The sequence below is a fragment of the Ursus maritimus genome, unplaced genomic scaffold (genome assembly GCF_017311325.1).
Source record: "Ursus maritimus isolate PB19 unplaced genomic scaffold, ASM1731132v1 scaffold_6, whole genome shotgun sequence".
NCBI lineage: Eukaryota > Metazoa > Chordata > Mammalia > Carnivora > Ursidae > Ursus > Ursus maritimus.
In genome coordinates this window covers 17,910,663-17,936,767 of record NW_024426774.1, presented here as the reverse complement: position 1 = coordinate 17,936,767, position 26,105 = coordinate 17,910,663, and the positions used below count along the sequence as shown (strand labels likewise).

The window sequence follows — 26,105 nt, the reverse complement described above, 5'->3', positions numbered from 1 at the left end:
TAAGTGTTACACAGAAGAACACAGGGAGCTGTGGGAGCAGGGACGGAGGCCCCAAGGCCTGCAGGCTCAGCCAGAACAGGCTTCCGGATGAGATGGAGCCTGACTCTTCTCCATAACAGGCCAGCCAGGTGAAGAAGACAGAAAGGGCATTCTAGACAGAGAAACTGCCTTAGGAAAGGCAACAGAGTCAGGAAGCTGTATGGAATGTTCAGGAAATGGAAAGGAGCTTGGAGGTAGGTGGAGCAAAACAGGTGAGAGGGGCATGGGGGCACAGGGGAGGAGGCAGAGGCCAAGACATGGCCCTGAACACTAGCCAGGTCCTGGACTGTCGGGAGTCTGGCAGGGGGTCCTGTCACGAATAGCCAAGGGCCCAGTGTAGGGCAGTGATGGGGAGGAGGACACATGGGGGAACAGTCAGGAGGTAGTTCTGGCGAGACTTGGCAGCTGACTGGCTACTGACTACATTAACCAGTGCCTTCTGTGTCCTGGGCTGGCATTGGGGTGGAAGGAAAGAGAGGCATCTGGGAAGAAGCCCAGTTTTCAGGCTGGAGAGACTGAGGGGCGGTGAAATTCTCTGGGATTGGGAACACTGGCGGAGGCACAAGTTCGGGGATGACTCTGAGGGAAGCGGAGGAAACGGATGGCTGGGTGGGTTCCATCCAGGTGACGTAGGCAGGATGGAGCCTTCTAGGTTGGGGAGCAAACAGAAGCAAACTCAGCGGGGACAGATGCAGAGAATGCAAACGGAAGTCGACCCTCTTCCCTGAGTCCAGATGTTTGTGTTCTGAGAACCAGAGCTGGCCCACCGTGCCCCAGACGTGGCCCCTCTTTCCAACTGCACCTCCAAGGAATCAAGCCGCATCAGTGATTCACTGACTAATGATGTCTACGCACTTTATGCGTCAAGATCCAGGCTCTGTGACCAAGTAACTTCCTCCCCAATTTAGCAGATGGTGGCACCAGAAATTCTGCCACTGGCTGTCCTTGAACCCCTGCTGTCAGCCCTCACTGAGGAACCCAAGTGGGCACTTGTCAGGATGAGAAAGACGGAAGGAAGAAATGTACTGGGGCGTCTAGAGTAATTTCCAGGGAAAACCATCTGCCCAGTTCCCTGTGAGGCCGCGGCTGGCCGCCCACCCCATGTTCCTCTCTCAGAGGCCACTTAAAGGTGCTCTGATGTGGGTACCATGGCTCCACGGCCCCTCCTGCTTATCCTCCTCTGCCCAGGTCTCCAAAGGAGCTTGGAGTTTCCAAGAACAGGAAAAGTGGGAAGCCTGATGCATAGCTCCTGAGAGGAAAACCCAGAAACTGCATTTCATGCTCCTCGGAGGCTCCCCAGCCCCACTCCCTGGCAGCGTAATTACAGATGCCTCCCTCCTTACAAACCCTTCCCACGCACCGCATAAAGGAATACAATTTCTGGCTGTCCAAATTACAAGAGACCATAATGCACAAAGGCAATAAACACAGGTTCTAACAGCAATCAGATACCACTTATCGTAAACAATGGTTTTTGTGATTTATTGCGTTTGAAGCAGGCTTTACTCCTTAGAAGATTTGGTTATTCTTGTTTTCAAGCAGAGTTGCCGGCAGCCAGCTGACGTCAGAAAAAATTGCTCAAGAGCAGCAGATTTTAAAAATAGGGCCAATGTGGTGTTAAAATAATAATAATAGAAAAATTGGGGAGGCTGGAGGCTGATGTGAAGTCTAAAGACAGAGCCATTGCGGGTTGGAAGGCTCCCCTGCATGTTTAGTGGGTCCTGCGTGAGGCTCACCCTCGCTTCCCGAAGCCCAGCACTTTTGATCCCTCCCACTGTCCTCCTGTCCCCTAGGTGACGTGGGAGGGAGGAGGAGACTAGGAACCAGGGTGGGCCAAGTGACAGTCCGGATTAACACATCAAAGCTGTTCAGCTTCCCAGCACGGGCCTCAGCTCTGGTAGTCAGATGCTAGGGGAGTACAGAAAAGTCAAGTTCACACAGTGCATTTGGGCCAAGAAGTCTGCAATGATTACCCAAAAGGAAACCGGCCCCATTCTAGAAGGATCAGTCTCTTCTCTTCTTTCCTGGACCCCGTCCTGTCCACTCTGCAGGGAAGGTGCTACGGACACTGTCATGAAGAGAGGCTGGCCGCGGCAAATGGGCTAAGAAAGCAAGGAGAATGCCCACCCAGCTTTGGGGCAAGGGTTTTCCATGTGGGTTCAGAGACATCCTAGGATCCCATGTGGGAATTTCAGGGGCTCCTGGAGGAGGTCACCCCTGATTCAACCAGGGAGCCCTGCTTTTATTAATTGTCTCTAATGGGTTTCTATACCATTGTTAGCAAAAAAAAAAAAAAAAAAAAAAAAAAAAAAAAAAGGATTAGAGAACTAATCCCCAAATAGGAGCCAGTGCGTTCTGCCTCTTTGATCTTTCTCTCTCTCTCTCTTCAAATTCACCATTTTGCCATGATTTTAAAGCAAGGCACAGGGAAGAATGCACTCCCAGACAGTGGGACACTGAGAACCTCTGAGAAGCAGCGTGCTCCCGGGAAGGCAGGGGCACTGCCCTCTGTCCCCATGGGGACCATCAGACGTGGGGCCCCAGCCCAAGGAGAGGTGACGGCGGACTGCACCACACCACCTTGGCCGTACCCCATGGCCTGTGCACTGGGACTTGGTTCGGAGGGAAACTGAGCGAACAGTATGCATTAGGGATGCTGCCCCACAGGAAGCAGAGTCCCAACCGCACACACAGAAAATGCCTGAGCAGGCTGTTTGCTCCAGCATCTCTAGGAGCTGGAAGAGACACTCTTTAACCCACATGTGGTACCTTTGGGACTGGAGGAGTGCACATGCACACACGTGCACACACACACACACACACGCACACTCGCCCGCATGTACTGGGCCGGCCCCTTGCAGGAAGGCTGAGACCCTGCGATAGCTGATGCTTCCTTTCAGGTGGGGTGGGGTGAAGCTTTCTTGACTTAGCTTGGAGCAGAGAGCAGAAAAATCAGTGCGCTATACAGATCACGACAAGGAGAACAGATGTTAGTGACTAGCCAGTCCCTAGAGAATAGCCATGATCTCTTGTTTGAAGTAAATTCTCAGAACATCACTCACCCAGGTGGAAAAAAATGTATTGATCACTAACATTTATTGCAGACTTACATTCCAGGCACTACTGTACACTCCTTTCGTGATTAACTTATTTAATGCTCAACCCACGACTACGCCACAGTAGGAGAGTAACTTGCCAAGCTCACCCAGCCAGAAGGTGTGAACACAGCTCCCAAGTCCACGAGCCTCACCGTGCTTCCTGCCCATTTCCATGCACGTTCTTTCCCACCGAGAGGCTTACGTCGTCCTTTCTTTGTGGTCTCCTGTCAAGTCTCTGTTGCTGGGATCAATGCAAGTATAGGAACGTAGGTGGGACGCACGTCAGTTAAGACAACAACATCAACCCTGGCCTGCTGGAGTCAGAAGTCACTAGCAGTGCCCAAACTTGTCCCATGCCGGGCGGCCGAGCCTCCTCCCCGCTGTGCGTCTCCCTCCCGAGAGACAAAGCCACCCCAGCCACACACCACACAGAACATCCCAACCCTTCAAGCCAGCAGACTTTCGCGGACGGTTGATGCATCAGGCACTGATATCACATTCCAAGACCGCACACAAAACTTCCAGAAAAAAACGAAATCTGCTTTCTGATAAAGACAAACACTGCTCAGAGATATTCTTCACACCGAGATAATTTTTTATACTGAGCCTCACATCTTCAAGCATCTCTGTCCTCACATATTTCAAATCCTTGGCCTTGAATTGTTTCTGTGCAGAGGGAGGTGTGAGAAACATGGCCCTCTAGGACGGCTTCCCCAGTGCTGCCTACTCCTGGATCCTCCTTCCTGTTCCAAGTTACCGTGGCCCTTGGGTCTACGTTGTGCACTCGGTCACTCGTTAGACACTGTGTTCTGTGTTCTCTGAGTGTTCACAGAGGTCTCGTTCCTTCGACGAGGCATCTCCTTGAAGGTGATGCTGTGTCAGCCCCATGGCCACCCCCGCGCCGCCACATCCACTGCGGGACTTCAGAGAGCACCAGAGTCACCTGGATTTAGTTTATTTAAATGCCAAATGCTGAGCCACACGCCTAGAGATCTTGCTTCAGTGGATCTGGCCTGTGGCTCAGGAGTTCCTATTTTATTTGGTGCCCGAGATGCTTCTGATGCTGGCAGTGTCGGGAACCCTGCTAGCTTGCCTCCCCAGGAGAGCATCCCTCAGGGCTGAACTGTGTCTCCGCACCAAATTCATACATTGACCTTCTCACCCCCAGCGGCTCAGACTGTATCCCCTATTTGGAGACAGGGTCTTTACAAAGGTAATTAATTATAACGAGGTCATTAGCCTGGCCCCTAATTCAATACAACTGGTGTCCCCATAAAAAGAGGAAGTCTGAAAGGTGACATAAAGGCACGGGGAGAAGACGGTCATCTCCAAGCCCAGGAGCAAGGCCTGGAACAGATCCCTCCCTCATGGCCCTCACAAGGAACAGACCCTGCTGACACCTTGATCTCTGACTTCTAGCCTCCAGAACTGTGAGAAGATAGAGTTGCATTGTCTAAGCCAGCGGTCAGCATGGCTTTATTGCGGCAGTCCCTGCGAGCTAATGCCGCCTCCATAGCAGAAATGGTGCAAATACACTTTTTTCCCTCCAAACTCATCTTTGCCAAACTTTTTCGCTGCCCTGAATTCTTTGCAGGGTATTCCTCCTCCAAGGCTGTGTGGGACCTGTTGTCACCCAGAAGTCTGCCAGGCCCGGCTCGGCATCCTGGCATCAGGGCAGACGAGGGCTTGGGAAGGCATCTCTCACCAGCAGCACACCTGCCGGGCCTTGGGATCCAGCCACCCTACTTCTCCCCCGGCGGCAGGAGCCGCCCTCCCCCAGAGCTCCAGCTCCTCGTCACTATCACCAGCCATCCACTAAGCTCTGCTCTCCAGGGCCACATACCACCAGCTCCTGCCGCCTCGGCTGAGAGGGTGTGACTGCCACTCTGCCTCCCAGCTAAGCCAGGCATTATCACCTGGACGGCCTGGCCAGAGAAGGTGGCCTTGGGAAGGTGGCACCCCTGCCTGGGCCTGTGTCTGTCTGGGAGATGGGCAGGCCAGCAGTGAAGCTTGCTGGGGGTTCTGCTCACAGTGACTGCCACCCCCACCACGCCTGGGGTGGTGTGTGAAGCTCAGGGCTCAGAGCTGGGGCAGGGCTAAAAAAAGGGGCTCCTAGGACACCAGCCCCAGACACTGCAGTAAACGCTGCATGCCAGACGAGGGGGTGGCTCGCCACCAAACCTCAGCAGCCATGGCAGCTACCGGCCACACTTCTTGGTAAGGACTCCTCCACCTTCTGGACATCTTGTGTGTTTCTCAATCCATCCCTCGCCACAATGATGAGAAATAAGCTTTTCTGCAGGCAACATTTAAACTAGCTCTCCTGTCACCGAGCACATGGCCTCACACTGAATAAAGGGTCTTTAGAATGCTCAGATCCACCTTCTTCTCATTTCCTTCTCTCCTCGATCCTGTTTTCTCCCTGGGGTATGGGTATCTGTGCAGCCGGTGTGATTAACTCAGCTGGGACTATAATCTCAGGAAGGAATGGAATGGAAATCATTTTTGGAATATAAATCAAATAGGATTTCAGTTGAAGTTATTTAAAAGAAATTAATTGACTTGTACTCGCCACAATACACTGATAAGAGTTCATTGCCAGACCCATCAGGAGTAATGAAAAAACAGTTAATAAAATTCAGCTGTCAAAGGCAGCCCGTGCAGGCTCTCCGGGGACATCCCACAGCCCCCGGGTCGAAGGGGGTGGAGCACACTGGTTTGCAGGGGCCAAGCTCAGGCTTTGCTGAATTTTTCTCTTGTGTGGGATTACTCGAGTTTTAATACTGTAAGATTCTTAGGGCTGAGACTTTTTCCCAGGCTGCTTTGTATTTCTATATAGCACCATGCACATATTAAATCACAACCGAAAGAAGGATGCGTGCGAGATAAGAACGGTTTTGCATTCAGTAGTTTGGTTTTTTATTTTACTTTTTTTTCATTTGCAAGGGCTCCTAAAAGAGATATTTCTCCTTCCCCTTATTGACTGTACATGACCTTAAGGAGGAGGGAGTGGCAATATTTAATTAAAGACATCTTTGGCTCCTCTCCCCCACTCTCCCAAATCCAGGGAGGAGAATAAGTTGTGAACTTAAAAAAACCATACATGCGCAAAGAAGAGGAAAGGGAAAATGTCCATCCTGCAATCCAAATGCAAGACCCTGGACTTGGGGGCCAGCTCCAGCGCCCCACACAGCACTTCTTGGCCCATGTGGGTATCATTTGCCGTTCTCATCCAAGAGGTGAGCCCTTGCCATACAGGGATAGAAATTACCCCAGGTCTCTGGGACTCCACCAGCCACAGCCTCCTGGACAGCAGAGCTGCTGCTTCCTGTCCTGAGCTCCTCTCTTGATTTGTCATTTTATTTTGTGTGGTTGCCTCGGGCCAGGCAGCATTCTAGGCATGTGCCAGCCGTAACTCATGTGATCCTCACAGAAGCCCCACGAGGTGCTTTCAGTACATGGAAATGGGTCCCCCATTCAAAAGTTGAAGTCCTAACCCCAAATGCAATGGTATGTGGAGGCGGGGAATTGGGAGATGATTAGCTTTAGAGGAGGTCAGGGAGTGGAGCCTCATAGAAGGCGATGACAGGATTAGTGTCTCCAAACAGCCAGGTGAGGCTGCCATGGGAGGACACGGTGAGAAGGCGGCCATCTGTGAGCCAGGAAACTGGCCAGGTTGGCACCTTGGTCTCAGACTTCCAGTCTCTAAATGGAGGGCAAATAAATTTCTCTTGTTTAAGACACCCAGTCTGGTGTTCCGTTAAGGCAGCCTGAGCTGACTAATGCAGGTGGTACCATTTTATGGATGAGGGAACAGAAGCACAGAGAACCTAAGTAACTTGCCCGAGGTCCCACTGCAAGGGGCAGAGCCGGCCCTTGGAACCAGAGGTCTAGCTCCTGTCTCTGCCTTCACCCAGATGTGGAAGCTGACTTTTGCTGTGTTAGGCTGTGCTTTATGTTAAATGTCCCCACAAAGAGTCATTGTCACCGGGACCTGGTCTACTGAATTGCTTTTACGAAGTCGCTGGGCCATGGGACCCCAGGGTGGGAATCCCAAATGTGGGAAGGCCCGATGTGCTTGGGACAGGGCACCGCATCAAGGCTTTGGGGTTTTGTCTGCAAAGGGAGGGGCCCGCAGCAGGGTGCTGTGGCAGCCTGCAGTCTCACTCTCTTCTAAAACCTCATCTCTCCCCCATCCCATCGAGAGGCGGAGTCTAACTTCCATCTTCTTGAATCCAAGAGGACATGTGATTTGCTTGTAACCGACAGAACCGAGCAGAAGTGACAAGGTGTGCCTTTCAAGGCTAAGTCAGCAAAGGCAATGTGGTTTCCGCCTATTATTTGGGACACACCCTGTCCCCCAACCCTGAGCTTCCATATAGGAAATTTACCCGTCTGAGGCCACTGCAGTGTGAGGCATCCCAGGCCCAGAGAGAGAGGGCAGGTGCAGGTGTTCCCGTCCACAGCGCGTCCACGCCAGCTTTGGGAGACAGGATACCTCTGGATGATCCCAGGCAGGGTGGCGGAGTCGCCAGCCCGTGAGTGTTCCCAGTCGAGGTCCCAGACATTGCAGACAAGCTTTCCCTGCTGTGTGTGGTCTGAACTCCTGACCCAGACTCTCTTCATGACACAACTGTCCATACAGTTAGGTTTGGGGTGGTTGGTTTTACAGCAACAGTTACTGGAACGGATGCCAGGTAATACGGTCTCCCTGGCGCCTGCCACGTGCCACGCCCTCTCTGTGCTCAGCATCAGGCCCTGGGGGGCTTGGCCCAGACCCCCGCTGGGGAGCTGGAAGGAGGGCCTGAAGGACCAGTGGACAAATAATATCGCAGGAGCAAACGTGCTGCCCTGGGTGAATTTCCAAAGGCCAGGCCTGAATGAGGCCCTTCTGAACTGCTGGCAGAGACACACCAGTCTGGGCCTCTTGAATCAAGAGACGGGTGAAGACACTCAAGAGCACATGCCAAAATCTCGACCAAAAAAAGTCACCTCTTCCCAGAGGCTCTACAAAGTCAGGAAGCTGAGTCCCTGGGGATATTGGACCCCCAAAAGCGAGTTGCTGTGACCACAGTTAAGAATGTGGAGGATGTAGACTGGGGCCGGCACCAAGCCAGCTTGTGGCAGAGAGAAGGCGTGCGTAATCCTATTATCTGGCAGGTCAGAACATATAAACTGGTCTCTGCAACGGGCACTTCTCCTGCACGGGTTTTTTAATTTCTTGTCTTAAATGTTCTGCAAGTCTTTGCTATTTTCCTGCCCCTCGTGTTAGAGGATCCTGACACCTGTGGTGCTCACAGGCTCTCCAGAGTGCCAGCACGTGTCCACACAGCACGCCCCCCCCCCGCCCCCCTGTGCAACCCCACACAAGACAGTGACGGGCAGTCTGCGGGAGACACAGTCATGACTCTGCCCACAACCCAAGGGTCGGCCCCATTCTGGCTTCGGACGTAGCTTGTCTGTTTTGCATAAGAATCTGAAAGGTTTGAGTCTGGAAAGTTCTCTCCTGTCCTTGTGCAGCTCCAAGAGAGACTTCTGCCCCACCCTGCAGGTGCTGGGGGTGCAGTGCAGCTGAGGCCAGACGCAGAAGGTGGGCCTCAAGGGAGCTCTGCTTCCATCTCACCAGGAGTCAGGCTGTTAAGGTTTGAGCTCTTGGTGCTGGGATGGTGTCCACCACTGAGGTGGACCCAGGAAAGGAGCTGGGGATCCCTGGAGGAGAGGCAGGTGGGGGGGGGTGGGCAGAAGGCCTAGCAATGTAATACTCTTTGTCTTTACTTCCCTGGTGCTCTCCCATGGCCCTGGATGAAGCCCTTTTAAATGTTCTAGCATGATCTCAGCAGCTGCAGGGAAGAAGGTAATGGCCCTGAATACTCATCCTTGGACCACAGAGCAGCTCAAGTCCCTGTCCTTAACCTAGGACAAGGCCTGAGGGAGAAGTAACTCTCAGGGGGTAAGGGTCAGGTTGAGACTCTCCAGCACCACTGCGGGGGTCAGGAGCTGATTTTGCTAAGGAAGCCAGAATTTCATGGCAAAGGCAGTAGGGTGATGCGTCTACAAGACACATGTGGGGAAGGGTCAGTCAGGACACGAGCCTTCGCATTCCTTCAAGTTCACAGAGATAAGCAGCTCTGTTTCCTAACGAATGACCTGTTAACGAGGCCAGCTGCCCAGCCTGGTGGAAAATGAACCACCAAGGGCAGGAAAGGACTCCAAGTCATGCCCATTTGGAGACCGTCTGGACAATGCCCGCCACTCCTGGGAAAGTTTACGTGTTTCCCATCGTTTTCTTAAGAGAGAAGTTGAAAGGTTTTAGGCGTTCGCCAGCAAAGTGCTCTGGTTGCTGTGGAGGCCAGCGCGAGGCTGAGATAGGAAGCCGGGTCCCCTACCTGAAAGCGGCCCCGTGGTCGGCCGCCCGGCTGCATGAGGAGGGGAGCTGACCTGGTTAGCTTGGCCGGGACCTGCCTGGTGTTGGCCATGGCAGACGGAACGTCCTCTTCAGAGACCTCTGGGGTCAGGAGGTGGTTCCCAAACTGAGTCAGGTGTCCTCCGAAGCCCACCATCCAGGGGGAGGCCGGGAAGGCGTCCGTGATGCCAACCCCGCAGCACACAGCAGTCCATGCCCCCATTCTCTTCCCAGCAACAAAAGGGGTGTTTACTTGCAAGTCAGCATCTGGGAGGGCCTGTGCACCACCCTTGAAAATGCCTCTTTGGGTCCCCCAGAGCACCAGGTTTTGTCAACCTGTCTGTTGGAGGTCCTAGGGGAGGTATTTGGGGACCTCCCCACCTGGATGATGGGGCAGGGGGAACAGACTGGACTAGGGTTTTGAGAGCTTGTTCAGTGGGCAGAGATGGCGCAGAACAGGCAATGGTGGCAGCAAAATCAGAGTGTAGGATGCCTCGAGGATTAGCAGACAATGCAATGGAAGCATTCACCAAAAGGGGCAGAGGGATGAAACTAAGCAAGGACAGGGAATGGCCAGGATAGTGGGTTCTGAAAGCAGGGGTGCGGCCTAAGCCCTGCAGGAGAGCAGAGAGCTGTAAGGAGCACCCAAGTGGCTGAGCCGGTGCCTGTCAGGGCCTCATCACACCCACCTAGAAGAGAGCCTCCCAGCACACAGCCCACCCCTTGGGAGGAGACCCCCTGCCCCTGTGTGGTGGGGGTTGGGGGAGCAGTCACTGGGGCCTAGGGATGCTCTGGGACCCACCGGCCAGGACAGGCTGGTCTCCTCTGACACCCCCATCACAGGGCTCTCCACCCTAGCTCTCCCATCAGTGTCTGGGCCTCAGTTTCCCCACTTGGAAACAAAGTGAGGGATAGGGTAAACAACACGTCTCTCTGAGTGAGAAAATTTCAAGAACGGTATATAAAAGGCCAGCATGACAGAAGACTAAGCATTCTAGCAGAAGGGAGGACAGAAACTAAGGGTGTTTGTTCCCTGTGGGAAGGAAAGAACTTCTGAAAAAGACTGCCTCTTGGGGGCAGGTCGGCAGATCAAGCCACGCAGTGCCCGCCGGGAGAGGTTTGAGATGACTGTCTGGGAGACAAGACCACCCAGACCACCAGCGCAGGCTGGGGGCCCGGGGGAGGGGCCCAAGGGAGGGCTCACCCACTGGCAGGGCTTCAGACCATAGGCTGGGAGTGTCAGGGACACAGCTGCCTGGTCGCAGCCCCCGGCCTTGGGCCCGGCACGTGCCCGTCCGACGGCAGGCCTCCCCCAGGGAGCACCATTACTGCAGGCTGAATCCATGCCCAGCCCTGGCACCAGGACCAGAGGAAATCTGTGGCCCAGCGCCGTCTTCTGGCCCAACTTGTGCCCATCCCCCCCTCTAATGCTGGCTTCAGTAGGAGCTATGACCCCATTTCAGGGAAGGTCCTGAGCCTGACCCCAAGCCCCTTTGAGGAAAACCCTAGAAATTGCCTCTGGGGCTCCAGAGGGCATGCTGCTCAGTGGAACACAGAATTGAGTCCTCGCCTGTAGCTGTGGGCCTAGGACCGCAGCAGGACCCCTCGCCACTGGCCCTCCGTGAGCAGCGGGAGCACCTGTGTAGATGTCCCCGCACCTGCCACTCATTCGGCAGTAGCCCCTTCAGTGCCTCAGATGCCCCTGTTCCGGAAACCTCGGGCTGGTGGGCCATCACTTACATTCTGAACTTTTTCCAAATGAGTGAATTTTCTAGGGAACTGACATGTGTCACTTTACGCACCGAATAGTAATTAAAAAAAAAAAAGATTTTTTAAAAATTTACTTTGTGTGTGTGTGTGTGTGTGTGTGTGTGAAAAACACTTCTGAAATGTATTATAAATTTGTCTGGCCCTGAGCGGAATATATGGAACACATATTCTCTTCCCTTCAGAACCTGGGATTGTTCTCAGGAAGAGCCCCTTGTGGTCTGAGCTGTCACTGGCGGAGCTCCCAGGGTCTCCTGAGGCCCTGTGGTCCTAAGGCCCTATGGGGGGAGCATCCAGACGAAAGCTTGGGCCCTGCTCTTGCTGACCTCCCTGGTTGATTCAGAGAGTGCTTTTCTGACATGTTCCCAGCCCCATGGACTCCCTTGGGCTGGAACCCGAGGCTCCCGGTGGAGGAGGAGGAAGGATTGCGGCACACATAAGCATTTTACCGTTTATGTGGCCTTGAGGGCTGGCCTGTTCTTCACCGAAACACAGAAAGCAGTAAGTGCAGGGCTGTGTGTGAGGATGAAAGGCCCTCAGTGCTGTCTTGGAGATCTGCCTGCCTCTTCTTCTCCTCCCTCATAGCAGCTGCCTCTCGGGGTTGGGGCCCTCATGTCTCACCTGTGGCCTTACTTTAATCTCCTGGGTCTGGGTGGGAGCCAGAGCATGGATGGGGCAGTCCCTATAAAAGAAAGCCAAGGTGCCTCACGGCCATGGGCCCCTAAGGCTCCCTTTAGCTGGCTTCGTTCTGGAGGAGCAAGGCCGCACAGTCCGAGCAGGGCTAGCGGGGCTGTCACGTGGTGACGGCAGCACATGAGCCTTCTGAGTGAACCACAAGCCGTCGATGGCACAGCGCTACCCATGTGGCCTTTTCTGTCATTCCCGGGCTGAGTCTCTAAAACCTACTAAACTTTCACCAGTATAGTTGGCTGTGATCATGGCAGACATTTAAGTGACCAGTGATAACAAAGGAACTACAGAGCCGCAGAGGGTCATGCCGAGGTGACCTCTGACCTTTAGTCCAAACTTCACTCGGATGGGGCAACTTAGGCACAGGCCAGGGAGTGACCTGTCAAAGGTCAGAGGGGCAGCGGAGGCATCCCAGTGCAGGGCTGGGTGTGCCGGTCCCAGGGAGGCCCCCTTCACTGGCTGCAGGCCCAAGAATCTTAGTATCTTAATCCTTTACATCCTTAATTCTCTTGCCTCAGGGTAATTTTACCAAGGGCATGACTGTGACATTCAAACAAAGCACATTTATTCTTAGGTTATGTTATGTTTCCGGATTTAAATCCTTATGATTAAAAAGGAAAATACAATTATAGGTAAGACACACACACACACACACACAAAATAAATAAAAAAAAGAAGTCGTTTTTCCAATCTTGGTCTCCCCTCAAAGACTTGAGTCCTAATGGAGTGCTAGTGAGCAAACTGACGGAGTCAGCTGCAAGAGGTCACAGGGGAGACACCTGACCTTGAAGGGGCTTGGCCGCACCTCAGCCTGGCTATTTGTTCTGGAAACGTCCATGGTGCCTGGCACAGTGCTGCCGCTGACGCACTGGACAGACTGACAGACCAGAGAGCTCTGCTGGGGACCCGCGGCAGCTCGTGTGACAAGGTGGACTTGCCCTCAGCACCTGGCATAAGACACACACCGCATCTAAAGAGACGAGCGAAGTGGCCACAGCAGCGTGAGAAGGAGAGTCAACGGGGCAGACACGTGGGATTGCAGGGATTTTACTTTGAGAGGGTCAGAGGGATGAAGGGGCACGGAAGCCACCGCCGTCTCTGCCCTCCGCTAGGCCCCATGTGAGCGGCCCCCTCCTCAGGAGCTGGAGAGTCTGGGGCAAAAAAAGGGGGGGGATGGAGTGGGCATGGGGTGCTGCTGAAAAGTCTGACTCCCTCCCAGGGGAACCGCCTACCAGTGAGCCTCCAAGACGCATAGCAGCATCTCAGGAACACACTGTTCTCTTTGTTGGGGCAGGAATATGCTCAATGCTGATTATGCAGGCCGACAAGCAGGCCTCTCTCTCTCTCTAATCTGGAGCCCTCCTGCTCAGCAGGCACAATTGCATGCAAGCAACCCTGGAAAAAGCACAGAATGAATTTTCTTGCTATCCATTGTTCTCAAGGTATTGCGAATGTCTGAGATTCCAGGCATGGAGGTGTGCAGCTGATGAGACTTCAGACGACCTCCAAGTCTGAGCCAGGGGCCTTGGCAACATCTGGAGAAGGTCCCCTGGGCCTGGCTGCCACAGGGGATCCCAGGAGCCAGCAGCAGACTTTTCTTGGAGGAAGGAGTCCTTTTTCAAGTTCAAAATGCAGGTGATGTTTAAAATTAACACATTGAATTAAAATGCGTGTTAAGGTGAAACCATTCAGCGGTTGCTTCTGGAGTAGGGGGTTGACTGAGAAGGGGCACGAGGAACTTTCTGACAGAAATGGTTGCTTTCTTGATAGGGACGTGGGTTACACTGATGTTTGCATTTGTCAGCGGTAACTGATGGAACTGTCCACCGAAGAGCGCGGCATTTCCTTATGGAGAAGTTACATTAAACTCTGTTATTTAGACAGGAGCTTCAGGGGGGTGGTGGTAAGGAATTCTGGAAGGACAGTTTTCCAGATAAAAATGGTAACAATTTAAAAATCAAAAACATTTTTAGTTTCACTATTTCGAAAGAAAACTAACATGTTGCAACATTCGAAGACTCAGAAAACAAAGAGCACCATATTTAAACTCTTGCTGACATAGTTTCTTTAACCTGAACGCCCGTGATTGGGTTGAATGAGAATGGCATTGAGCTGCCCTCTGTGCCCACTGCAGAGCTGTTTCCACTGCTGTCTCATGCTGTCTCCATTCTCCACCCCCAGTGAATCTGCCCATGTCTGCACCACCTCCGGCCCCATAAGCAGCAGTCACAATACCTGCATCTCCGTTAGAGTCAATTCAATGTGTATCAGCCTCTACTCCTGCCTTGGAGGAGCTCACAGTCTAGCCAAGAATGGACCCCAAGATCCCAGTTGTGACTGGAAGGGAAACCGGCCCAAGTGTCCATGCTGGGGCTTTCTGACTTGAGCTAGACTGTGAGCCACTCTGAGTCTCAGAGCAGCTCCTGCATCCCGGATCCCTGAAATGACCCAATTCATCACAGCACCGACGCCCCCCAACTACCACAGGAAGCAATTTCAGCTAATCAAGACGCTCATCAGCTCTCCAGACTGGGCCACAACTTTTCCAGACAGCACACACAGGCCGGGAGAGGCTCGGCGGCAGACAAGCAGATGCTATTTCCACTTTTGTTCTCATTAAACAGTAGCATAATCATGATTTATAAAAATATTCAAATCTTGAAAAGCATGTCAAAGTGCAACCTCGTCAACTGAACTCAAAAAAGCTACTTACTCCGTGTGCGTGATTTGAAATCTGATTTTTTTTTTTTTTTTTTTTTTTTTTTTAGAATAGCCGCTTAGGAGATGTGGAGCTGGGGAAAGTAATCAGGTTTTAAAACTCTTTTCTAGGAAATAATTAATTATGTTTCCAAACTCAAAATAGACAGGGATTTTTTTATAAACCTAGAAATCAACTTCCAAAACTGCGTTTTAAATCAGAGAAAATGTATGAAGAGTGGCTCCAGAGTCACAGTTGATTGGCCATCACATAAAAATCATGTCCCCGTTACCAGAGTCTTGTCTGTTCCTCCACTTCTCTGGCCCTGGGGGGAGGTGGGTGATGGTCAGGGGGTCTCTAGAACCACAAACCAGGACCTAACAAATGATACCAGGTGGTTTGCCAATTCATAAGGTTTAAACATAGCAAGCAGATATCCAAATAACTGGAAGTTATACTAATAAAACTTTCCCCATGTCTTCCTTTCACTTACCATTTCTTTCTCCCACCTGCACTATTGAAGAGACCACCTCACTCTTTTCAGACATCTGCAGTCTGCTACCCACGTCGAGGCCCAGCTCCAGTTTCTCCCTCTTCCATGAAGCCCCTCAGAACTCGCTGCCTTCTGCACACTGGTGTCTGGCATGACTGCCCCACCCTGTGTCCTTCCTTGCTAACACTATCTGAATAGCTTGCTCCTCCTGCCCAGACCAGACTGGGAAGAGTCTGTCCTTTAGGGCAGAGGTGATCGCATTCACTGTTCCCTCACTGGGGGACAGCACAGGACCTGCTGGACAGTTGGCAGCAATACATATCTGTGGGTTTAAGGAGAGTCCCTGTATAAGTTCATTATTCTTACAATGCTAAACCCAAAGCAAATGTTCTTAAATGAACAATTAAGCCTTCTATCCTAGGAAAAGCAAACACCCCCTACTCATCTGTTTCCACCCTTTTCAGCCAGTGGACAAGGCTCTATTTCTAGATTAAGGTTCTGGAATCCTAAGCAGCCCATGGAGAAAAGATGTGCCATAAACACAATGAGACTGTTGAGCTACTTCCCTCACCCTCCATTATTCCTTGAGTCCACACAGGGGTCTGGGAGATTCTGGATCTCTAAGTGCTGTCCCCCTTGACCCCCTCTCCCCATAAGATTTACTCCCTAGGGGTTGGTGGGGGGGGGTAGACACAGACCAGGTGCTACCTCCACTTTCCCAAAGCTTGAAGGTCTGTGTCTCCTCATCCCGGGTTCTGACTGGCTCCCTTTTCTCCCTAGTATCCCTGCGTGTCCCGGGAAGTTAAGATTGTTGAAAGCAGGAAGGGATTCTGACTTCTCCATCAGTTACCCCAGAGCCAGGGCACCTCACCAAAGCACCCCAAATCCAGCCACTGCTTGGGCCTGGCTGTTCTGGAGCAAGCAAATAAATATCTATCTAGGCATTCCTAACTGACACCCAAAGAGAGCACATATTTTCGGTGGAATGAATGGTCATCAAACTGCCTCCATCTGCCCCCTTCCTATGAGTGGCTATCAGCCCCTTGATCTCTCCAAACACCCCAAGGAAGAGAGACTGGTCTGTGGGACAACCCTAGCACCCTGGCCAGCAGTGAAGCCTGAACAGCCAGAAATCAAATGGAGGGTGGGAACCCAGGTACAGCTTCAGTGAATATGCCAAAGAAATAAAAAAAATAATAAAGCCTTGCAAAATTGCTTCCTCAGACAGCTGGAGCAGAGGAAACTTTGTACAGCAAGAAGGAAAATGGCTTTGGGGAACGTGGAGGATCTTCTCCCATGCTGAGCACAATTCTTCTGACTACTAAGTGGAACGTGCCTGGTTGCAGGGACCTCTGTCAGCATCCAGCCCCTTCTGATTTTCAGGATAATTTCTGTCTGAGAGCTCTGCATGCTCGGCCACTTTGAGGCATAGGAAGGGACAAGATCTTCCGGAGTTTGGGGAGGCATCAAGCAGCCTCACCCAGGCTCTGCTGTGGGTCTTCTAAAGTCAAGCTGCTAATAATCCTGTGGCTATTTCAATTGAAATTAATGTAACTTGAATAGAACTAAAAATTTCATTCCCCGGTCACAGGAACCACATTCGACGTGCTCAGTAGTACTAGACAACATAATGTAGAATAGCTCCATGACTCCAGAAAGTTCTGGACTGTGGGCAGTACCATTCTAGAAACTCCCTGACCTTTCTGAATTTCCTCACGGAGGTGCCAAGAAAGCAGTGACGTGGTTGGGTGTTGAGTTGGGTGCTAGAGCAAGGCCAAATTCTTCCAGTTGGACTGCTCTCTCCTTCCTCTCAATGCTTTCTGACTCCAGCCAAAGGGGCTTCTCTCCACCTAGAGGCCTGGAGCTCCCTGCCTGGCTGGGCATGGGCTTTGATTTGCCACATTCATGGGGATGTCAAGGCACTTTGTTGGCATGCCAGCCCCAGCCCATTTGGCACTGGGGCCAAGGCAGTAATGCATGAAGGGAGTGTACACAGGGATTTCAGAGAAGGGAGACTGACTGCTGCCCAAATCCCAGACTTCCGGATGGTCAGGGAAATCCTTGCCTGCTTTCCAAGGGATGACTTTTGTGTTCAAACAAGCACACACACACAAACAAAATGATCATGGAAGGATTTGAGTTTGAGAGCTCACAGAATCTGGCTTTCCCCGCCAGTATATAAGATCCTAGGATTCTGGCTTAAATTCCGCAGTCAACCATTCCTGTAGTCCTTAGACCAATTTCTGTCTCCCTGGACATTCTCGACTCAGCGCTAACCTAACACAGGCTTGGCTTCAGTGCAAGGTGCAGCCCCGGGCCCTCATTCCCAATTACAGTCATGCTCCCAGCTTTATGCCCTCCTCACATCACATGCACACACGCCCGCGTCAGGCCAGCCTTCTCTCTCCCCAGCTGGAGTTTTGCTCTGCTTTACAGATCTCGAGCCTCCCTTGCTTGAGGATCCAGTGGAAGATGCTCGAGGGATAAACCTTCCTGGACTCGTCCAGCTGTTTGTGCCCTTTCTCTGAGACACCTATAGTACCTTCCTCCTGGCCCTCTCTCTCCAGGCAGAGCTGAGCTCTATTTCTACCACCTTTGCTCACCCTGGTGGACTCGTCCTGCTGTCCCCGCCCCTCCCTCCACTGAACTTTTAGCTAAAATGTTTTTTGGGGTGGTGATGTGGGGGGGGGGCACACGCACAGGTGCACTGCCTAGGGTGCTGAGCTCTACTCTACTCCAGGGAACCATTGGCTCCCTGTGTGATCCCGTGATCCAGGAATTCTGAACCAAGTGAGGGAAGGAGGAATGGAGAGAGAAGAGGAAGGAGAGAGAACCAAACAGCTGCTGGAGAGGCAACCAAGGAGAGGGTGCTGAAGAGGACAAAAGAGTGATTTACTTTAATCCTGTTTTCAATAAACTGCGGTTGCCAAGAAAGAAACCAACTGGCCCAAAATATGTGAGGACGGAAGGGAGTCAGGAATTTCGTAAGAGAAACTGCACAGCTGGGTAGAGGTGGCTACGGTTGGACGTTAAGTCATTCTAAAAGGGCTCAGAGTTTTGTTTTGTTTTATTTCCTATTCGATGAGACGTTTGTGATTCTTATACGGCAGCAAAACAAATATAACCATGACTTATGTTTCCCAATTTACAGAGCTGATTTCATGTGCTTTCGACAGGAATATGATATTTCTGACAATCACAATTCTTCTTGACGCTGGAGTGTTTGGAGGGCAAATGTCCCATATGCCACACTCCCTGATTTGTTTTTAGGGCCTTCCAGGTATGTGAGAAACTCTCACAGAAATGCAAATTGATGGCATCTAAGGATGCAGAAGTCTGAGCTCCCGTGTCTGCAGGCTGTGAATAACCTTCCTCCCAGCACTGCCATGGCCGTCATTGGAAGAAGGGGGGATGCCGGGGAAATTCACAAAGCTGAGCGAGCTCCTGCCTTGTCGCCCTGCCTGGACCCCACTGGATAGCTCTGGCCACTCCTGCTGGGCTGGAGGCCACTGATGCCTAGCCTCCTGGCCAGGGCCCCGCTGAAGGGGGGAGGTGCTGTTGCTGCAAACTGGGGGCCCCTGGGGGAGGCGGGTCCTTGTCCTCCAGATGGCCACAAGGTGGGGTAGGGGAAGAGACAGGGGCCAAGGCCAGTGCTCTTCCTGCAGACCTCTTTCTAAATGTAAGAGGTGCTGGAAAGAATTGAGCAAAACAGGTCATTTCACTAGTCTGGCACTATTCTAGTTCTTACGTGCAGAGGTGGGGTCATGTGTGCTCATCTTATTGTCAAGTTATAAAACTTTCCTAAATGTTGCATGCATTGTTTTGAATAGATCACATGGCATAAAAAAATTGCAATGTACCCAGGGATGCCTGATATTTTGGAAAGCAGAATCAAATTTCTAGGGTCAGTCTGGCTCTGGGAACTGCGGCTCTCAGACTGTCTTGGCAGGTAAGCCAGAGGCTCTTTGGCACTAAGTGTGGCTCTCACCCTGAGACGGGGGAGTGCCGCCCAGGCAGCGTGAAGCACGCAGGCGGCCAGGTAGAAAGATAACTCGCCCGGGGTCATGCTGCAGGTGCCGGGCTGCAGGCGAGGAGTGGGGCCAGCCGATGCAGCAGCAGCTCCGGGATTTGGTCTATAAGTAAAAACAAGCAGTGGGGGAAGAACAGCTGGTGTTGAGTCTGGTGCTAGGATTAGTCTGCAACGCTAATCACAAGAAGTGGAAAAAATTAGGAGGTCCTGCCTGCCAAGGAGGTTTTCAAACACATGCGTGTGCTACAGTCGCGGTGGTATTAGACTCTCGCAGCGCCAGCGAGCAGGCGCCCACGGCTGTGAGCCAGAGACCCTTCCTGGGCGTCGCACCCAGAGCCCTGGCTCTGACAAGACTCCAGAAGGGCCAAGTGCCCTCGCTGGGGTGTGACACGGAGGGGATACTGTGTGCTGCGGGCCAGCCCTCCAAAGCTCCTCTGCGATGTCCTGGAGAGAAGCTGGGACTGATGGGCAGTGAAAAAGAGAAGGTCCCCAATCCCAGTGCACACAGCAGACATTACACCTGTTGCCACCCTGGACAGAAAATCATGAAAAGATAACCCTACAGACGGAAGTGAGATGATGCTCAGGACCCACTCCCCAAACCAGTGGCAAGCCCGGTCATCAGAAGACACGACCTTCCGACACGTCTGCAGCAACATTATTGTGTGCCCTGGGCCAGGCGGCGCAGTGATCCGGACCCGATCCACAGCAAGCATAGTGTGGAGGTGACTGGGGGGTGCCCTGTGACCTTGCCACTTCCTGTGCTGCCCATAGGCTCCTTACCACCTTCTAGAATTGCCACCACAGGGATGCTTCTGGCAGCCCCTCACGCCTGGGTGGAGTTTCCTTTAGAAATGGGTTTCCCTTCCAACAGAGGAGCCAAGGCAGCCCTTGGGTACTTGGGGCTGCGTGTGAGTGGGGAAGGACAGATTAGCCCAACAAGATGAAAAGAGGACTTTAAAACTGCTGTGGACTGAATCGTGTCCCTCCCAAATTCCCATGGTAAAGCCCTAACCTGCCATGTGACTGCACTTGGACGTAGTCCTTATGGAAGAATTAAGGTTTACTGAGGTTGTAAAGGGTGGGGCCCTGATCCAACAGGATTAGTCCTTTTATAGGAAGAGACACCAGGGAAAGCTGTCCCTCTCTCCTCCTCCTCCTTCTCTCCCTCATACTCGGCCATGTGAGGACACAGCAATAGGGCGGCCATCCACAGGCCAAGAAGAGAGCACTCACCCGAACCTGCCTATGCGGGCACTCTGGTCTTGGACTTGGTTCTGGTCCAGAACGACAAGAAACAAAGTTTCTGTTGTGTAAGCACCTGGTTTGTGGTATTTTGTTACCGCAGCCTGAGCAGACTAGTATAAAAATGGACTTCATAGAAAGCAAGGGCCATATGAGATGCAGGACAGACACCTGATGCTCACAGGGTGTGAAAAGAAGACAGAGGGACCACGAGTGGCAGACAGAGGACCAAAAAGTGGAAAAGAAAGGTAGGTGACAGGTCACCAGAATCCATCCTCGATGAGATAAGAGCTGAGGGAGTCTTTAGTAGTCCTCAGCTTCAGAGCCATGACGAGGGGTCACTCACGCCACCGCCAGGCCACGATGAGGGGTCACTCACGCCACCGCCAGGCCACGATGAGGGGTCACTCACGCCATCGCCAGGCCATGATGAGGGGTCACTCATGCCATTGCCAGGCCACGATGAGGGGGTCACTCACGCTATCACCACTCTAGGATAAGGGGTCACTCACATCATTGCCAGTCTAGGATGAGGGGTCACTCATGCCATCGCCAGGCCACGATGAGGGGTCACTCATGCTATCGCCACTCTAGGATAAGGGGTCACTCACACCATCGCCAGCCTAGGATGAGGGTTCACTCATGCCATTGCCAGGCCACGATGACGGGTCACTCACGCTATTGCCACTCTAGGATAAGGGGTTATTCATGTCATTGGCAGTCTAGGATGAGGGACAGTCACACCATCGCCAGTCTAGGATTAGGGGTCACTCATGCCATCGCCAGGCCACGATGAGGGGTCACTCACGCTATCGCCACTCTAGGATAAGGGGTCACTCACATCATCGCCAGTCTAAGATGAGGGGTCACTCACGCCATCGCCAGGCCATGATGAGGGATCACTCACACCATTGGTAGGCCCTCAGGCTAAAATAAATCTTGTCCTCAGACCTCTCCAGAGACGACTAGCAGCCTGCACGAAGGTCCCTCCAGTCCTCTATCTTGGAAGCACACCCCACGGATATTCATGACAAAGCACGTGTCTTTACAGCAGCCTGGAGTAGTTTCATTGCAGTTTGGACCGCATGGCGATGAAAAAGCTGCTCAGGCCTGTGGTGTGCTCGTTCCCAAGGAACTTCCGTGAAGGTCACGGGAAAGCCTTTCTGTGCAGGAGCTGCTAGTACGGATGTTCCTCAATGTCCTTCCCCACCTCTCCCAGCTCCCCCAAACCCTCATTTTGGTGTTGCTATTTGCTTCTACAAAATGTGGAGCTTTTCAAAAGACATTCAATTTCCTTTGTTGCTATTCAGTTGCCATAGTCAATTAAAATCTATCAATGCCCCTGAATAAATTTGTGCTAGGTGAAGAAAGAGCCTCAGCGCAATCTCTCGACATGATCTCTATTACCTTATGTTGCTTTAATAGCTAGAGTAATAGTTTGTTATTAATGGAATTAAGCAATTCAGTTCAAGCTTCCCAGAGGTCTTATAAGACAACTATTATAATTTGTATTCTCAGATTTTCCATTGAGTAGATGCCATGTGTTTTACATTACTTGCTAATGTTTCGAGAGATAGCAGTAGTATATTTAATATCTGGCTTTGTTTAATGATTCCAAGCCACTTTCAATGGAGGTAAGTGCTGCTGGAATTTTGAGCAGTTTAAAAGTCTACATTGTACAAATAATTATCCCGAATATTATTCAGCCCAATTTCAATTTGTACCTTTATCTTGCCATCCATCCATCCAAAAGGTTTTTATCCAAATGCGTTCTCCACTTTTCTCACCAAACACAGTCTCCTGCCCAGAAAACAGGCTTCAAGCGACCACACAGACAGGCACACACGTGTGTGCAAACACACGCACGCACATGCCACTTTCACCAATTTACCATATTTGAACAGAGTCATATTTAATCAAAGATTTAAAAAAAACTTTTTTTGATGGTTGCAAAAACCTGTTTTTAGAAGAAATAAATGTATGCACTGCATTCTGAAACAGCTTGAGAAAACAAGATCTTACCATGTACACCATCTCTGTATTTAAATAGTTTCATTTCTATTCATGAGCTCCCTGATTAGATACATGGAAAATATCATCAGTAAAATATGAATAATTCTGACAAATTAATAGCCGATTTTTTTTTTTTTAAAGAATGAAAATATGTGTAAGCATTGCGTCCTCATTAGGCAAAACTGCTATCAGGGATGCCTGAAAATTGCAGCCCGGCTGGCCGCAGCACAAATCCCTCCTAAACCACAAGCAGCGAAAGGAAGGACCCTCGGTGGGGGGCCTCCGGGGACTTGTGCAAAAGGGCAGCCCTATTTGTAGGAGCAGGATGGGGCAAACACTGGCGGGCCCAGCATGTGCAGGGCTCTGCATGCCGTCATTCCTGTGAGGCAGGCAGGGGCGGAGATGACACAGCCAAGAGATCTGAGAGCAGGCAAGGACCCCAGAAACCATTTCTTCCAACTGGCAGTGACATCTTGGTCTATTCCCATTGTTGCGGCAAGGCAGAAGTCGTACAACCTTAACAGAGACAGGCAGCACTTGAATTCTGGCTTTTGGGCTCAGAGTCAAATGCTTTTCCCACGGGCTGCATGGAAATTCAGCCATCCCCATCAGGCACATGATGCCTTTGTCGTGCCAGAGCCCCTGGTGGGCAGTCGGGGCACCGTGGCAAATGAGGCATAGCCCCATCTTCAAGGAGCCTGGAGTGGGAGAGGAGGGGACAGTGATCACAGCTAATGGGATGCGACATGGCGGTGGCAGGCACTGAGCAAGAGGCCTTGGCCATAGATCAGAAAGATGGGCCCATATCTCAGCTCTCTGCCTCCTTGCCCTGTAGCCTTGAGCATGTCACCTAATAGTTTCTGAGCCCCAACAGACTTATCTGTAAGAATGGCAGTAACAACTCCTACTCAGTAGCATGACCGTGAGGCGCTCAAAAGTAGTTCAAGTTATGGTTCTGGTCTCACTACAGAGAGCCCACCCACACCAGCTCATGTTAAAGGGAGATGCTGTGAGGCAATGGTGAGGGTTCAGGGGAGCCAGCAGACGGGCAGGCACAAAAGCTTCGGGGGCCAGCCGCGAGGAGCAAGGCCTCTTGCCCACGGTTCGCCTTCTCCCTCGTCTCCCTTCTCCTTCCCCTTCCTGATCCCTGCCTTTGAGACTCCACTTTGTTAGGTGCAGAGCTCCGGAATAACTGCTGTCTTGCATCTGTGTTACCATTTGACTAAAGCACACGGCCCCGAATGGAACTGTCTCTGGTTCCCTACGTTCCCATTCCAGAAGACAGAGATCCAGCTGGTCTAGCAGGTGTTTTAAAGTCAGGAGTAATCAGTCCTGCATTGCCGGCCAGCCAGTGGAAGGGCACCCATGCAATCGGGAATCTGCTCCTAGTCCAGCAGATGAGGCGGATGGCAGGGATGTTGCATGATCGGCTGTCAGCAGCAGGGGCTGTGTGTGGATACAGATGTTTCCAGAAGGTAGTGTGGGCAAAGCAGGTAGCTCCAAACATGTCCGATATGGAAGGCCCTCAAAGGTTCATTGCCTTCTCTGCATTAAAGGTATGGACAGCATGACAGAAGAGCATAAATGTGATTGCTGCTTTTGCGTCGGGAGGAGGGCTGGGTGGGGGTGGGAATGGCATTGCACCCAGAACAAAGAGCACAGGAAAGGCGCTGTGGTGTAAAGTACCAGAGTGTGACCACACTTTCAGCATGGGTGGGAGTGGGGGAGGCTTCCCAGAGGCAGATGCCTGGACCTTATCCTGTAGGGACTGGCAGATAGGCGTGGCTCGTCCCCTAGAAAAGACCCTGCAGGCCAGTGTACAGGAATTAGAAGGGGCAAGAGGGCGGTGGGGAGAGAAATGGGGTTAGAACTGATGAAGACCTGTGAACCAGGTCAAGAGCAGTGAGAATGGAGGGAAGGATGGGGGAGAGGCTGGGAGACGGAGCCAGGAGCCTGGGATGTGGGGGTGGAAAGTGATGGAGGAGAGGGGCTCCCACATTTCTGACTTGGGATCTGGGTGGATGGTGTGGCCATTCCCAGAGGTGGGAAGCACAGGTCAAGGAGCAGGCTGGAGAGCTGAGGAATTCTGTGAGGTCCTTGTGGCCCCTGAGGGGCAGCCTGGGGAGAGTCCAGGGGCATGTGGACAGACCCTGGGGACAGGTCGGGAGTTGCCAGTTTGCACCTGGGGGACAGGGATCAATAGTGCCTACAGGACTGGGAGACAATCATAAGGGTTTCATCCCTGCACAGGGATGAAAGAGGCAGCTACCCAGCGGGGAGAGGATTAGGAGTGGGACCCACGGCCTGGCTGGGTGGGACACTGGGAGGTATGGGAACTACGGGCACCATGGCAGATGGGCAGCCCCCATCACCCTCAATCAGAGGTCCTGCCTAAGAAAAGCCCTAGGCTACTTAGGGCCTGCCACCACTTTCCTGGAGGACCTAGGGCTCACCTCTGTCATTTCCTGAGCAGGAGTCAAGAATCAGTGGAGAAACTGCTTCTGAAACCGCAGGCCTCATGTCCCTGCACTAAAGACCCATCTATTGAGCTCTGGGCCATAAGAGCAGCAAGGCCAGAGGTTGCAGCGGCTCATACACCCACCCACCTGCAGAGAAGCTCAGAGCAAGCCTACTGAAGCTTGGGAGCTCTTAAGGGGTGCAGGGAGAGGGAGAGACTGTCCAGACCATCTGGGAGCCCTCGGTCCTATTGGAGGTTGTGGGCTTCCACAGAGCAGGGGTGCAAGCTGCTGATCTCCCCAGTAATTTTCACATTAGGATCTCATGGGAAGGAAGGAGGGGTCGGGTGTAGGCTGGCTTCCTCAACTGGCACAGGGGTAACTCTCTAGACCCAGCCTGTGGGAGCCCATCCATTTAACCAGCCCTGGGGGTGGTGGGGGTGCAGTGCCTAAACCAGCATTAATATTGAGTGACTGCCACTCTGTTTACTTTTACAAGCCCCAACTTCCCATAAATCCAAGTCAGAATCAATCATCTTTTATGGAAGATATTAATGGCAATTCCATTATTTAAATCCAATCAATGTTTTTTTTTTTTTTTTTTTTTTTTTTTTGGTTCCTTTGTGTTGAAGCCAAGTAGTTTGGAGGGCACTTTTGACCAAGCAATGGAAAACAAAGTCAAATGACCTCGCTCACATCTCAGTATTTTGGTAAGACAAGTGCTTAGGGAAAAGGTTTCAGTTTCTCTCCATTTATCCTACAGAGTAGGAAGGCTTTAATTCCAGGGGCCTGGGAAAAATAAAAATTCTTCTCTTGCACTTACCGCACCCTGCCTGAGCGCTGTCAGGGACACTCAGCGTCACTGCTTTTTAAACTCAGACTTAGCTGCGATCTACGGCTTTCCAATCAAATTTTATTTATTAATTTAATTTTTTTTTTTTTTTTTTTTACCATGAACCCAACTCTTCCAGGAATTGGCATCAATGGCCCACGAAATAGCTAACGTTTAGCAGAAACAAGTGGGGGTTCTTTGTTCCCAGAAGTAAAAAGGCACAAAATGAAGACAGAAACCAGCGAGCGGCTCAGGAGACCCACAGGCCACCAGAAAGGCAAACGGGCCACGTGGGCCACGTGGGCCGTGTTCACGTCCTGGCCCGTGGCGACTGCCCCCCC

General features: G+C 51.9%; 1 protein-coding gene across 3 annotated transcripts in view; it reads right to left on the bottom strand.

Moving 5' to 3' along the window:
- Nucleotides 1-26,105, bottom strand: part of LOC103671695 (kelch-like protein 29) — a 214,417-nt gene that overhangs the window by 94,994 nt on the left and 93,318 nt on the right. The window lies entirely within an intron of this gene.